At 39.2% G+C, this 14,613-nt stretch overlaps 15 non-coding genes across 15 annotated transcripts; all 15 read left to right on the forward strand.

The window, feature by feature from the left end:
- The first annotated feature begins 917 nt into the window (after positions 1-917).
- On the forward strand, positions 918-989 carry trnae-uuc (transfer RNA glutamic acid (anticodon UUC)). The gene has a single exon. It is a non-coding gene; the product is annotated as a tRNA-Glu (tRNA).
- Positions 990-1,593: 604 nt separating this feature from the next.
- Positions 1,594-1,665, forward strand: trnae-uuc (transfer RNA glutamic acid (anticodon UUC)). Its single transcript has one exon. It is a non-coding gene; the product is annotated as a tRNA-Glu (tRNA).
- A 1,267-nt stretch (positions 1,666-2,932) lies between these two features.
- Positions 2,933-3,004, forward strand: trnae-uuc (transfer RNA glutamic acid (anticodon UUC)). The gene has a single exon. It is a non-coding gene; the product is annotated as a tRNA-Glu (tRNA).
- A 604-nt stretch (positions 3,005-3,608) lies between these two features.
- trnae-uuc (transfer RNA glutamic acid (anticodon UUC)) lies at positions 3,609-3,680 on the forward strand. Its single transcript has one exon. It is a non-coding gene; the product is annotated as a tRNA-Glu (tRNA).
- Positions 3,681-4,947: 1,267 nt separating this feature from the next.
- On the forward strand, positions 4,948-5,019 carry trnae-uuc (transfer RNA glutamic acid (anticodon UUC)). Its single transcript has one exon. It is a non-coding gene; the product is annotated as a tRNA-Glu (tRNA).
- Positions 5,020-5,625: 606 nt separating this feature from the next.
- Positions 5,626-5,697, forward strand: trnae-uuc (transfer RNA glutamic acid (anticodon UUC)). Its single transcript has one exon. It is a non-coding gene; the product is annotated as a tRNA-Glu (tRNA).
- Positions 5,698-6,302: 605 nt separating this feature from the next.
- trnae-uuc (transfer RNA glutamic acid (anticodon UUC)) lies at positions 6,303-6,374 on the forward strand. Its single transcript has one exon. It is a non-coding gene; the product is annotated as a tRNA-Glu (tRNA).
- Positions 6,375-6,978: 604 nt separating this feature from the next.
- Positions 6,979-7,050, forward strand: trnae-uuc (transfer RNA glutamic acid (anticodon UUC)). The gene has a single exon. It is a non-coding gene; the product is annotated as a tRNA-Glu (tRNA).
- Positions 7,051-8,317: 1,267 nt separating this feature from the next.
- On the forward strand, positions 8,318-8,389 carry trnae-uuc (transfer RNA glutamic acid (anticodon UUC)). The gene has a single exon. It is a non-coding gene; the product is annotated as a tRNA-Glu (tRNA).
- Positions 8,390-8,994: 605 nt separating this feature from the next.
- On the forward strand, positions 8,995-9,066 carry trnae-uuc (transfer RNA glutamic acid (anticodon UUC)). The gene has a single exon. It is a non-coding gene; the product is annotated as a tRNA-Glu (tRNA).
- Positions 9,067-10,331: 1,265 nt separating this feature from the next.
- trnae-uuc (transfer RNA glutamic acid (anticodon UUC)) lies at positions 10,332-10,403 on the forward strand. Its single transcript has one exon. It is a non-coding gene; the product is annotated as a tRNA-Glu (tRNA).
- A 604-nt stretch (positions 10,404-11,007) lies between these two features.
- trnae-uuc (transfer RNA glutamic acid (anticodon UUC)) lies at positions 11,008-11,079 on the forward strand. The gene has a single exon. It is a non-coding gene; the product is annotated as a tRNA-Glu (tRNA).
- Positions 11,080-12,062: 983 nt separating this feature from the next.
- Positions 12,063-12,135, forward strand: trnar-acg (transfer RNA arginine (anticodon ACG)). Its single transcript has one exon. It is a non-coding gene; the product is annotated as a tRNA-Arg (tRNA).
- Positions 12,136-13,400: 1,265 nt separating this feature from the next.
- On the forward strand, positions 13,401-13,473 carry trnar-acg (transfer RNA arginine (anticodon ACG)). The gene has a single exon. It is a non-coding gene; the product is annotated as a tRNA-Arg (tRNA).
- Positions 13,474-13,685: 212 nt separating this feature from the next.
- On the forward strand, positions 13,686-13,757 carry trnae-uuc (transfer RNA glutamic acid (anticodon UUC)). Its single transcript has one exon. It is a non-coding gene; the product is annotated as a tRNA-Glu (tRNA).
- Positions 13,758-14,613: the final 856 nt, after the last annotated feature.

A 14,613-nucleotide genomic window follows, 5' to 3' on the forward strand; every position in this document is an offset into this window, starting at 1 on the left:
CTGATAACAGGTCAGAAGATTGAATATTTGACTCCTGTTTGGTTCAAAACTAGATTTATTTGACCAAAATCAAGCTTGGAAAAATACTGTATACTTTTCATTGTGTCTGGCAGTTCTCGATTCAAAGACATTTTAGACTGATTTTATATGGGACTTTTCCCCAACATCTCTGAGAAAAAGATGGAGCTTGTAATTACAAGCATCATTTCAATGTTTATGGATTTGTATGTGATGTGTATTTTCAGTTTGTGTCTTCCCAAATGGTCTGGCGTTTAGGATTCCTGGTTTTCGCCCGGGTTGAACTCCCAGTATGGGAAAGAACATCTTGTCATTTGTGATGCACTTGTGTAAGAACAGATACCACATTTTAAATGGCAGCAGAATCACACAACACAACAATATTCCCCAAGCAACAGGAAATGTGACATGTTTTGTAGATTCATAATTTACAAGACTTTTTAAACATTGATACACTTCAAGTTTGCATTTCTTGCTCTGCAGTAAAATTCATGTAACAACAGGAGGATCAAATTAAGATATGCATCTGAAACAGAACACCAAGGAACCTTGTTGTTGACAGACGATATGACTGTGTACACTGGTCTAGCTGTGACCTGACTTCAGCTTAAATGTGGGCCCAGTGGCGCAATGGATAATGTGTCTGACTATGGATCAGAAGATTCTAGGTTCGACTCCTGCCTGGCTCAATACTTTATTTAATTGATTGAAATCAAGCTGGGAATGATACTGTATACCTTTCAGTGCTTCTGGCTGTTCTCACTTCAAACACATTTTAGACGGATTTCATCTGGACATTCCCCATCATCTCTGAGAAAAATGATGGAGCTTTGAAATCCAACAGGCATAATGTCAACATTTAAAGATTTGTCTGTGATGTGTATTTTAAGTATGTGTCTTCCCATATGGTCTAGCGGTTAGGATTCCTGGTTTTCACCCAGGTAGCCCGGGTTCAACTTCCGGTATGGGAAAAAATATCTTGTCATTAGGTATGCAGTTGTGTAACAACAGATGCTGCATTTTAACTGGCAGCAGTTTCACACAACACAACAATATTCCCTCAGCAACAGGAAATGTGACATGTTATGTAGATTCAAATTATACAAGGCTTTTTAAACGTTGAATACACTTCATGGCTGCATTTCTTGCTCTGCAGTAAAATTCATGCGACAACAGGAAGATCAAATTAAGATATGCATCTGTAACAGAAATCCCAAGGAACCTTGTCGCTGACAGACACTATGACTGTGTATACTGGCCTAGGTGTGACCTGACTTCAGCTTGGCCGTGCGGCCAGTTGCACAATGGATAACGTGTCTGATAACAGGTCAGAAGATTGAATATTTGACTCCTGTTTGGTTCAAAACTAGATTTATTTGACCAAAATCAAGCTGGGAAAAATACTGTATACTTTTCATTGTGTCTGGCAGTTCTCGATTCAAACACATTTTAGACTGATTTTATATGGAACTTTTCCCCAACATCTCTGAGAAAAAAGATGGAGCTTGTAATTACAACAAGCATCATTTCAATGTTTATGGATTTGTCTGTGATGTGTATTTTCAGTATGTGTCTTCCCATATGGTCTAGCGGTTAGGATTCCTGGTTTTCACCCAGGTGGCCCGGGTTCAACTCCCGGTATGGGAAAGAATATCTTGTCGTTAGGTACGCAGTTGTGTAACAACAGATGCTGCATTTTAACTGGCAGCAGTTTCACACAACACAACAATATTCCCTCAGCAACAGGAAATGTGACATGTTATGTAGATTCAGATTATACAAGGCTTTTTAAACGTTGAATACACTTCATTGCTGCATTTCTTGCTCTGCAGTAAAATTCATGCGACAACAGGAAGATCAAATTAAGATATGCATCTGTAACAGAAATCCCAAGGAACCTTGTCGCTGACAGACACTATGACTGTGTATACTGGCCTAGGTGTGACCTGACTTCAGCTTGGCCGTGCGGCCAGTTTCACAATGGATAACGTGTCTGATAACAGGTCGGAAGATTGAATATTTGACTCCTGTTTGGTTCAAAACTAGATTTATTTGACCAAAATCAAGCTGGGAAAAATACTGTATACTTTTCATTGTGTCTGGCAGTTCTCGATTCAAACACATTTTAGACTGATTTTATATGGGACTTTTCCCAAACATCTCTGAGAAAAAAGATGGAACTTGTAATTACAACAAGCATCATTTCAATGTTTATGGATTTGTCTGTGATGTTTTTTTTAAGTAACTGTCTTCCCATATGGTCTGGCGTTTAGGATTCCTGGTTTTCGCCCGGGTTGAACTCCCAGTATGGGAAAGAACATCTTGTCATTTGTGATGCACTTGTGTAAGAACAGATACCACATTTTAAATGGCAGCAGAATCACACAACACAACAATATTCCCCAAGCAACAGGAAATGTGACATGTTTTGTAGATTCATAATTTACAAGACTTTTTAAACATTGATACACTTCAAGTTTGCATTTCTTGCTCTGCAGTAAAATTCATGTAACAACAGGAGGATCAAATTAAGATATGCATCTGAAACAGAACACCAAGGAACCTTGTTGTTGACAGACGATATGACTGTGTACACTGGTCTAGCTGTGACCTGACTTCAGCTTAAATGTGGGGCCAGTGGCGCAATGGATAATGTGTCTGACTACGGATCAGAAGATTTTAGGTTCGACTCCTGCCTGGCTCAATACTTTATTTAATTGATTGAAATCAAGCTGGGAATGATACTGTATACCTTTCAGTGCTTCTGGCTGTTCTCACTTCAAACACATTTTAGACGGATTTCATCTGGACATTCCCCATCATCTCTGAGAAAAATGATGGAGCTTTGAAATCCAACAGGCATAATGTCAACATTTAAAGATTTGTCTGTGATGTGTATTTTAAGTATCTGTCTTCCCATATGGTCTAGCGGTTAGGATTCCTGGTTTTCACCCAGGTGGCCCGGGTTCAACTCCCGGTATGGGAAAGAATATCTTGTCATTAGGTACGCAGTTGTGTAACAACAGATGCTGCATTTTAACTGGCAGCAGTTTCACACAACACAACAATATTCCCTCAGCAACAGGAAATGTGACATGTTATGTAGATTCAGATTATACAAGGCTTTTTAAACGTTGAATACACTTCATGGCTGCATTTCTTGCTCTGCAGTAAAATTCATGCGAAAACAGGAAGATCAAATTAAGATATGCATCTGTAACATAAATCCCAAGGAACCTTGTCGCTGACAGACACAATGACTGTGTATACTGGCCTAGGTGTGACCTGACTTCAGCTTGGCCGTGCGGCCAGTTGCACAATGGATAACGTGTCTGATAACAGGTCAGAAGATTGAATATTTGACTCCTGTTTGGTTCAAAACTAGATTTATTTGACCAAAATCAAGCTGGGAAAAATACTGTATACTTTTCATTGTGTCTGGCAGTTCTCGATTCAAACACATTTTAGACTGATTTTATATGGGACTTTTCCCCAACATCTCTGAGAAAAAAGATGGAGCTTGTAATTACAACAAGCATCATTTCAATGTTTATGGATTTGTCTGTGATGTGTATTTTCAGTATGTGTCTTCCCATATGGTCTAGCGGTTAGGATTCCTGGTTTTCACCCAGGTGGCCCGGGTTCAACTCCCGGTATGGGAAAGAATATCTTGTCATTAGGTACGCAGTTGTCTAACAACAAATGCTGCATTTTAACTGGCAGCAGTTTCACACAACACAACAATATTCCCTCAGCAACAGGAAATGTGACATGTTATGTAGATTCAGATTATACAAGGCTTTTTCAACGTTGAATACACTTCATTGCTGCATTTCTTGCTCTGCAGTAAAATTCATGCGACAACAGGAAGATCAAATTAAGATATGCATCTGTAACAGAAATCCCAAGGAACCTTGTCGCTGACAGACACTATGACTGTGTATACTGGCCTAGGTGTGACCTGACTTCAGCTTGGCCGTGCGGCCAGTTTCACAATGGATAACGTGTCTGATAACAGGTCGGAAGATTGAATATTTGACTCCTGTTTGGTTCAAAACTAGATTTATTTGACCAAAATCAAGCTGGGAAAAATACTGTATACTTTTCATTGTGTCTGGCAGTTCTCGATTCAAACACATTTTAGACTGATTTTATATGGGACTTTTCCCAAACATCTCTGAGAAAAAAGATGGAGCTTGTAATTACAACAAGCATCATTTCAATGTTTATGGATTTGTCTGTGATGTTTTTTTTAAGTAACTGTCTTCCCATATGGTCTGGCGTTTAGGATTCCTGGTTTTCACCCGGGTTGAACTCCCAGTATGGGAAAGAACATCTTGTCATTTGTGATGCACTTGTGTAAGAACAGATACCACATTTTAAACGGCAGCATAATCACACAACACAACAATATTCCCTAAGCAACAGGAAATGTGACATGTTTTGTAGATTCATAATTTACAAGACTTTTTAAACATTGATACACTTCAAGTTTGCATTTCTTGCTCTGCAGTAAAATTCATGGAACAACAGGAGGATCAAATTAAGATATGCATCTGAAACAGAAAACCAAGGAACCTTGTTGTTGAAACACGCTATGACTGTGTACACTGGTCTAGCTGTGACCTGACTTCAGCTTAGATGTGGGGCCAGTGGTGCAATGGATTACGTGTCTGACTACGGATCAGAAGATTCTATGTTTGACTCCTGGCTGGCTCAACACTTTATTTAATTGATTGAAATCAAGCTGGGAATGATACTGTATACCTTTCAGTGCTTCTGGCTGTTCTCACTTCAAACACATTTTAGACGGATTTCATCTGGACATTCCCCATCATCTCTGAGAAAAATGATGGAGCTTTGAAATCCAACAGGCATAATGTCAACATTTAAAAATGTGTCTGTGATGTGTATGTTAAGTATGTGTCTTCCCATATGGTCTAGCGGTTAGGATTCCTGGTTTTCACCCAGGTGGACCGGGTTCAACTCCCGGTATGGGAAAGAATATCTTGTCATTAGGTACGCAGTTGTGTAACAACAGATGCTGCAATTTAACTGCAATGCAGTTTCACACAACACAACAATATTCCCTCAGCAACAGGAAATGTGACATGTTATGTAGATTCAAATTATACAAGGCTTTTTAAACGTTGAATACACTTCATGGCTGCATTTCTTGCTCTGCAGTAAAATTCATGCGACAACAGGAAGATCAAATTAAGATATGCATCTGTAACAGAAATCCCAAGGAACCTTGTCGCTGACAGACACTATGACTGTGTATACTGGCCTAGGTGTGACCTGACTTCAGCTTGGCCGTGCGGCCAGTTGCACAATGGATAACGTGTCTGATAACAGGTCAGAAGATTGAATATTTGACTCCTGTTTGTTTCAAAACTAGATTTATTTGACCAAAATCAAGCTGGGAAAAATACTGTATACTTTTCATTGTGTCTGGCAGTTCTCGATTCAAACACATTTTAGACTGATTTTATATGGGACTTTTCCCCAACATCTCTGAGAAAAAAAGATGGAGCTTGTAATTACAACAAGCATCATTTCAATGTTTATGGATTTGTCTGTGATGTGTATTTTCAGTATGTGTCTTCCCATATGGTCTAGCGGTTAGGATTCCTGGTTTTCACCCAGGTGGCCTGGGTTCAACTCCCGGTATGGGAAAGAATATCTTGTTGTTAGGTAAGCACTTGTGTAACAACAGATGCTGCATTTTAACTGGCAGCAGTTTCACACAACACAACAATATTCCCTCAGCAACAGGAAATGTGACATGTTATGTAGATTCAAATTATACAAGGCTTTTTAAACATTGAATACACTTCATGGCTGCATTTCTTGCTCTGCAGTAAAATTCATGCGACAACAGGAAGATCAAATTAAGATATGCATCTGTAACAGAAATCCCAAGGAACCTTGTCGCTGACAGACACTATGACTGTGTATACTGGCCTAGGTGTGACCTGACTTCAGCTTGGCCGTGCGGCCAGTTGCACAATGGATAACGTGTCTGATAACATGTCAGAAGATTGAATATTTGACTGCTGTTTGGTTCAAAACTAGATTTATTTGACCAAAATCAAGCTGGGAAAAATACTGTATACTTTTCATTGTGTCTGGCAGTTCTCGATTCAAACACATTTTAGACTGATTTTATATGGGACTTTTCCCCAACATCTCTGAGAAAAAAAGATGGAGCTTGTAATTACAACAAGCATCATTTCAATGTTTATGGATTTGTCTGTGATGTGTATTTTCAGTATGTGTCTTCCCATATGGTCTAGCGGTTAGGATTCCTGGTTTTCACCCAGGTGGCCTGGGTTCAACTCCCGGTATGGGAAAGAATATCTTGTTGTTAGGTAAGCACTTGTGTAACAACAGATGCTGCATTTTAACTGGCAGCAGTTTCACACAACACAACAATATTCCCTCAGCAACAGGAAATGTGACATGTTATGTAGATTCAAATTATACAAGGCTTTTTAAACATTGAATACACTTCATGGCTGCATTTCTTGCTCTGCAGTAAAATTCATGCGACAACAGGAAGATCAAATTAAGATATGCATCTGTAACAGAAATCCCAAGGAACCTTGTCGCTGACAGACACTATGACTGTGTATACTGGCCTAGGTGTGACCTGACTTCAGCTTGGCCGTGCGGCCAGTTGCACAATGGATAACGTGTCTGATAACATGTCAGAAGATTGAATATTTGACTGCTGTTTGGTTCAAAACTAGATTTATTTGACCAAAATCAAGCTGGGAAAAATACTGTATACTTTTCATTGTGTCTGGCAGTTCTCGATTCAAACACATTTTAGACTGATTTTATATGGGACTTTTCCCCAACATCTCTGAGAAAAAAGATGGAGCTTGTAATTACAACAAGCATCATTTCAATGTTTATGGATTTGTCTGTGATGTGTATTTTCAGTATGTGTCTTCCCATATGGTCTAGCGGTTAGGATTCCTGGTTTTCACCCAGGTGGCCCGGGTTCAACTCCCGGTATGGGAAAGAATATCTTGTCATTAGGTACGCAGTTGTCTAACAACAAATGCTGCATTTTAACTGGCAGCAGTTTCACACAACACAACAATATTCCCTCAGCAACAGGAAATGTGACATGTTATGTAGATTCAGATTATACAAGGCTTTTTCAACGTTGAATACACTTCATTGCTGCATTTCTTGCTCTGCAGTAAAATTCATGCGACAACAGGAAGATCAAATTAAGATATGCATCTGTAACAGAAATCCCAAGGAACCTTGTCGCTGACAGACACTATGACTGTGTATACTGGCCTAGGTGTGACCTGACTTCAGCTTGGCCGTGCGGCCAGTTTCACAATGGATAACGTGTCTGATAACAGGTCGGAAGATTGAATATTTGACTCCTGTTTGGTTCAAAACTAGATTTATTTGACCAAAATCAAGCTGGGAAAAATACTGTATACTTTTCATTGTGTCTGGCAGTTCTCGATTCAAACACATTTTAGACTGATTTTATATGGGACTTTTCCCAAACATCTCTGAGAAAAAAGATGGAGCTTGTAATTACAACAAGCATCATTTCAATGTTTATGGATTTGTCTGTGATGTTTTTTTTAAGTAACTGTCTTCCCATATGGTCTGGCGTTTAGGATTCCTGGTTTTCACCCGGGTTGAACTCCCAGTATGGGAAAGAACATCTTGTCATTTGTGATGCACTTGTGTAAGAACAGATACCACATTTTAAATGGCAGCAGAATCACACAACACAACAATATTCCCTAAGCAACAGGAAATGTGACATGTTTTGTAGATTCATAATTTACAAGACTTTTTAAACATTGATACACTTCAAGTTTGCATTTCTTGCTCTGCAGTAAAATTCATGGAACAACAGGAGGATCAAATTAAGATATGCATCTGAAACAGAAAACCAAGGAACCTTGTTGTTGACAGACGCTATGACTGTGTACACTGGTCTAGCTGTGACCTGACTTCAGCTTAGATGTGGGGCCAGTGGTGCAATAGATAACGTGTCTGACTACGGATCAGAAGATTCTATGTTTGACTCCTGGCTGGCTCAACACTTTATTTAATTGATTGAAATCAAGCTGGGAATGATACTGTATACCTTTCAGTGCTTCTGGCTGTTCTCACTTCAAACACATTTTAGACGGATTTCATCTGGACATTCCCCATCATCTCTGAGAAAAATGATGGAGCTTTGAAATCCAACAGGCATAATGTCAACATTTAAAAATGTGTCTGTGATGTGTATGTTAAGTATGTGTCTTCCCATATGGTCTAGCGGTTAGGATTCCTGGTTTTCACCCAGGTGGCCCGGGTTCAACTCCCGGTATGGGAAAGAATATCTTGTCATTAGGTACGCAGTTGTGTAACAACAGATGCTGCAATTTAACTGCCAGCAGTTTCACACAACACAACAATATTCCCTCAGCAACAGGAAATGTGACATGTTATGTAGATTCAAATTATACAAGGCTTTTTAAACGTTGAATACACTTCATGGCTGCATTTCTTGCTCTGCAGTAAAATTCATGCGACAACAGGAAGATCAAATTAAGATATTCATCTGTAACAGAAATCCCAAGAAACCTTGTCGCTGACAGACACTATGACTGTGTATACTGGCCTAGGTGTGACCTGACTTCAGCTTGGCCGTGCGGCCAGTTGCACAATGGATAACGTGTCTGATAACAGGTCAGAAGATTGAATATTTGACTCCTGTTTGTTTCAAAACTAGATTTATTTGACCAAAATCAAGCTGGGAAAAATACTGTATACTTTTCATTGTGTCTGGCAGTTCTCGATTCAAACACATTTTAGACTGATTTTATATGGGACTTTTCCCCAACATCTCTGAGAAAAAAAGATGGAGCTTGTAATTACAACAAGCATCATTTCAATGTTTATGGATTTGTCTGTGATGTGTATTTTCAGTATGTGTCTTCCCATATGGTCTAGCGGTTAGGATTCCTGGTTTTCACCCAGGTGGCCTGGGTTCAACTCCCGGTATGGGAAAGAATATCTTGTTGTTAGGTAAGCACTTGTGTAACAACAGATGCTGCATTTTAACTGGCAGCAGTTTCACACAACACAACAATATTCCCTCAGCAACAGGAAATGTGACATGTTATGTAGATTCAAATTATACAAGGCTTTTTAAACATTGAATACACTTCATGGCTGCATTTCTTGCTCTGCAGTAAAATTCATGCGACAACAGGAAGATCAAATTAAGATATGCATCTGTAACAGAAATCCCAAGGAACCTTGTCGCTGACAGACACTATGACTGTGTATACTGGCCTAGGTGTGACCTGACTTCAGCTTGGCCGTGCGGCCAGTTGCACAATGGATAACGTGTCTGATAACAGGTCAGAAGATTGAATATTTGACTCCTGTTTGGTTCAAAACTAGATTTATTTGACCAAAATCAATCTGGGAAAAATACTGTATACTTTTCATTGTGTCTGGCAGTTCTCGATTCAAACACATTTTAGACTGATTTTATATGGGACTTTTCCCAAACATCTCTGAGAAAAAAGATGGAGCTTGTAATTACAACAAGCATCATTTCAATGTTTATGGATTTGTCTGTGATGTTTTTTTTAAGTAACTGTCTTCCCATATGGTCTGGCGTTTAGGATTCCTGGTTTTCGCCCGGGTTGAACTCCCAGTATGGGAAAGAACATCTTGTCATTTGTGATGCACTTGTGTAAGAACAGATACCACATTTTAAATGGCAGCAGAATCACACAACACAACAATATTCCCCAAGCAACAGGAAATGTGACATGTTATGTAGATTCATAATTTACAATACTTTTTAAACATTGATACACTTCAAGTTTGCATTTCTTGCTCTGCAGTAAAATTCATGTAACAACAGGAGGATCAAATTAAGATATGCATCTGAAACAGAAAACCAAGGAACCTTGTTGTTGACAGACGCTATGACTGTGTACACTGGTCTAGCTGTGACCTGACTTCAGCTTAGACGTGGGGCCAGTGGCGCAATGAATAACGTGTCTGACTACGGATCAGAAGATTCTAGGTTTGACTCCTGGCTGGCTCAATACTTAATTTAATTGACTGAAATCAAGCTGGGAATGATACTGTATACCTTTCATGGCTTCTGGCTGTTCTCACTTCTAACCCATTTTAGACTGATTTCATCTGGACATTCCCCAACATCTCTGGGAAAAAATGTAGCTTTTAAATCCAACAGGCATCATGTCAACATTTAAAGATTTGTCTGTGATGTGTATTTTATGTATGTGTCTTCCCATATGGTCTACCGGTTAGGATTCCTGGTTTTCACCCAGGTGGCCGGGGTTCAACTCCCGGTATGGGAAAGAATATGTTGTTGTTAGGTACGCACTTGTGTAACAACAAATGCTACATTTTAACTGGCAGCAGTTTCACACAACACAACAATATTCCCTCAGCAACAGGAAATGTGACATGTTATGTAAATTCAAATTATACAAGGCTTTTTAAATGTTGAATACACTTCATGGCTGCATTTCTTGCTCTGCAGTAAAATGCATGTAACAACAGGAGGATCAAATTAAGATATGCATCTGTAACAGAAATCCCAAGGAACCTTGTCGCTGACAGACACTATGACTGTGTATACTGGCCTAGGTGTGACCTGACTTCAGCTTGGCCGTGCGGCCAGATGCACAATGGATAACGTGTCTGATAACAGGTCAGAAGATTGAATATTTGACTCCTGTTTGGTTCAAAACTCGATTTATTTGACCAAAATCAAGCTGGGAAAAATACTGTATACTTTTCATTGTGTCTGGCAGTTCTCGATTCAAACACATTTTAGACTGATTTTATATGGGACTTTTCCCCAACATCTCTGAGAAAAAAGATGGAGCTTGTAATTACAACAAGCATCATTTCAATGTTTATGGATTTGTCTGTGATGTGTATTTTCAGTATGTGTCTTCCCATATGGTCTAGTGGTTAGGATTCCTGGTTTTCACCCAGGTGGCCCGGGTTCAACTCCCGGTATGGGAAAGAATATCTTGTCATTAGGTACGCAGTTGTGTAACAACAGATGCTGGATTTTAACTGGCAGAATTTTCACACAACACAACAATATTCCCTCAGCAACAGGAAATGTGACATGTTATGTAGATTCAAATTATACAATGCTTTTTAAATGTTGAATACACTTCATGGCTGCATTTCTTGCTCTGCAGTAAAATTCATGCGACAACAGGAAGATCAAATTAAGATGTGCATCTGTAACAGAAATCCCAAGGAACCTTGTCGCTGACAGACACTATGACTGTGTATACTGGCCTAGGTGTGACCTGACTTCAGCTTGGCCGTGCGGCCAGTTGCACAATGGATGACGTGTCTGATAACAGGTCAGAAGATTGAATATTTGACTCCTGTTTGGTTCAAAACTAGATTTATTTGACCAAAATCAAGCTGGGAAAAATACTGTATACTTTTCATTGTGTCTGGCAGTTCTCGATTCAAACACATTTTAGACTGATTTTATATGGGACTTTTCCCCAACATCTCTGAGAAAAAAGATGGAGCTTGTAATTACAACAAGCATCATTTCAATGTTTATGGATTTGTCTGTGATGTTTTTTTAAGTAACTGTCTTCCCATATGGTCTGGCGTTTAGGATTCCTGGTTTTCGCCCGGGTTGAACTCCCAGTATGGGAAAGAACATCTTGTCATTTGTGATGCACTTGTGTAAGAACAGATACCACATTTTAAATGGCAGCAGAATCACACAATACAACAATATTCCCCAAGCAACAGGAAATGTGACATGTTTTGTAGATTCATAATTTACAAGACTTTTTAAACATTGATACACTTCAAGTTTGCATTTCTTGCTCTGCAGTAAAATTCATGTAACAACAGGAGGATCCAATTAAGATATGCATCTGAAACAGAAAACCAAGGAACCTTGTTGTTGACAGACGCTATGACTGTGTACACTGGTCTAGCTGTGACCTGACTTCAGCTTAGAAGTGGGGCCAGTGGCGCAATGGATAACGTGTCTGACCACGGATCAGAAGATTCTAGGTTCGACTCCTGGCTGGCTCAATACTTTATTAAATTGATTGAAATCAAGCTGGGAATGATACTGTATACATTTCAGTGCTTCTGGCTGTTCTCACTTCAAACACATTTTAGACAGATTTCATCTGGACATTCCCCATCATCTCTGAGAAAAAAGATGGAGCTTTTAAATCCAAATGGCATAATGTCAACATTTAAAGATTTGTCTGTGATGTGTAGTTTAAGTATGTGTCTTCCCATGTTATCTAGTGGTTAGGATTCCTGGTTTTCACCCAGGTGGCCCGGGTTCAACTCCCGATATGTGAAAGAATATCTTGTAGTTAGGTATGCATTTGTGTAACAACAGATGCTGAATTTTAACTGGCAGCAGTTTCACAAAACACAACAATATTCCCTCAGCAGCAGGAAATGTGACATGTTATGTAGATTCAAATTATACAAGGCTTTTTAAACTTTGAATACACTTCATGGCTGCATTTCTTGCTCTGCAGTAAAATTCATGTAACAACAGGAGGATCAAATTAAGATATGCATCTGTAACAGAAATCCCAAGGAACCTTGTCGCTGACAGACACTATGACTGTGTATACTGGCCTAGGTGTGACCTAACTTCAGCTTGGCTGTGCGGCCAGTTGCGCAATGGATAACGTGTCTGATAACAGGTCAGAAGATTGAGTATTTGACTCCTGTTTGGTTCAAAACTAGATTTATTTGACCAAAATCAAGCTGGGAAAAATACTGTATACTTTTCATTGTGTATGGCAGTTCTCGATTCAAACACATTTTAGACTGATTTTATATGGGACTTTTCCCCAACATCTCTGAGAAAAAAGATGGAGCTTGTAATTACAACAAGCATCATTTCAATGTTTATGGATTTGTCTGTGATGTTTTTTTAAGTAACTGTCTTCCCATATGGTCTGGCGTTTAGGATTCCTGGTTTTCGCCCGGGTTGAACTCCCAGTATGGGAAAGAACATCTTGTCATTTGTGATGCACTTGTGTAAGAACAGATACCACATTTTAAATGGCAGCAGAATCACACAACACAACAATATTCCCCAAGCAACAGGAAATGTGACATGTTTTGTAGATTCATAATTTACAAGACTTTTTAAACATTGATACACTTCAAGTTTGCATTTCTTGCTCTGCAGTAAAATTCATGTAACAACAGGAGGATCAAATTAAGATATGCATCTGAAACAGAAAACCAAGGAACCTTGTTGTTGACAGACGCTATGACTGTGTACACTGGTCTAGCTGTGACCTGACTTCAGCTTAGACGGGGGGCCAGTGGCGCAATGGATAACGTGTCTGACTACGGATCAGAAGATTCTAGTTTCGACTCCTGGCTGGCTCAATACTTTATTTAATTGATTGAAATCAAGCTGGGAATGATACTGTATACCTTTCAGTGCTTCTGGCTGTTCTCACTTCAAACACATTTTAGACGGATTTCATCTGGACATTCCCCATCATCTCTGAGAAAAAAAGATGGAGCTTTTAAATCCAACAGGCATAATGTCAAACATTTAAAGATTTGTCTGTGATGTGTATTTTAAGTATGTGTCTTCCCATATGGTCTAGCGGTTAGGATTCCTGGTTTTCACCCAGGTGGCCCGGGTTCAACTCCCGGTATGGGAAAGAATATCTTGTCATTAGGTACGCAGTTGTTTAACAACAGATGCTGCAGTTTCACACAACACAACAATATTCCCTCAGCAACAGGAAATGTGACATGTTATGTAGATTCAAATTATACAAGGCTTTTTAAACGTTGAATACACTTCATGGCTGCATTTCTTGCTCTGCAGTAAAATTCATGCAACAACAGGAAGATCAAATTAAGATATGCATCTGTAACAGAAATCCCAAGGAACCTTGTCGCTGACAGACACTATGACTGTGTATACTGGCCTAGGTGTGACCTGACTTCAGCTTGGCCGTGCGGCCAGTTTCACAATGGATAACGTGTCTGATAACAGGTCAGAAGATTGAATATTTGACTCCTGTTTGGTTCAAAACTAGATTTATTTGACCAAAATCAGGCTGGGAAAAATACTGTATACTTTTCATTGTGTCTGGCAGTTCTGGATTCAAACACATTTTAGACTGATTTTATATGGGACTTTTCCCCAACATCTCTGAGAAAAAGATGGAGCTTGTAATTACAACAAGCATCATTTCAATGTTTATGGATTTGTATGTGATGTTTTCTTTAAGTAACTGTCTTCCCATATGGTCTGGCGTTTGGGATTCCTGGTTTTCGCCCGGATTGAACTCCCAGTATGGGAAAGAACATCTTGTCATTTGTGATGCACTTGTGTAAGAACAGATACCACATTTTAAATGGCAGCAGAATCACACAACACAACAATATTCCCCAAGCAACAGGAAATGTGACATGTTTTGTAGATTCATAATTTACAAGACTTTTTAAACATTGATACACTTCAAGTTTGCATTTCTTGCTCTGCAGTAAAATTCATGTAACAACAGG

This window comes from Oncorhynchus kisutch, unplaced genomic scaffold, assembly GCF_002021735.2.
Source record: "Oncorhynchus kisutch isolate 150728-3 unplaced genomic scaffold, Okis_V2 scaffold914, whole genome shotgun sequence".
NCBI classification, from domain to species: domain Eukaryota; kingdom Metazoa; phylum Chordata; class Actinopteri; order Salmoniformes; family Salmonidae; genus Oncorhynchus; species Oncorhynchus kisutch.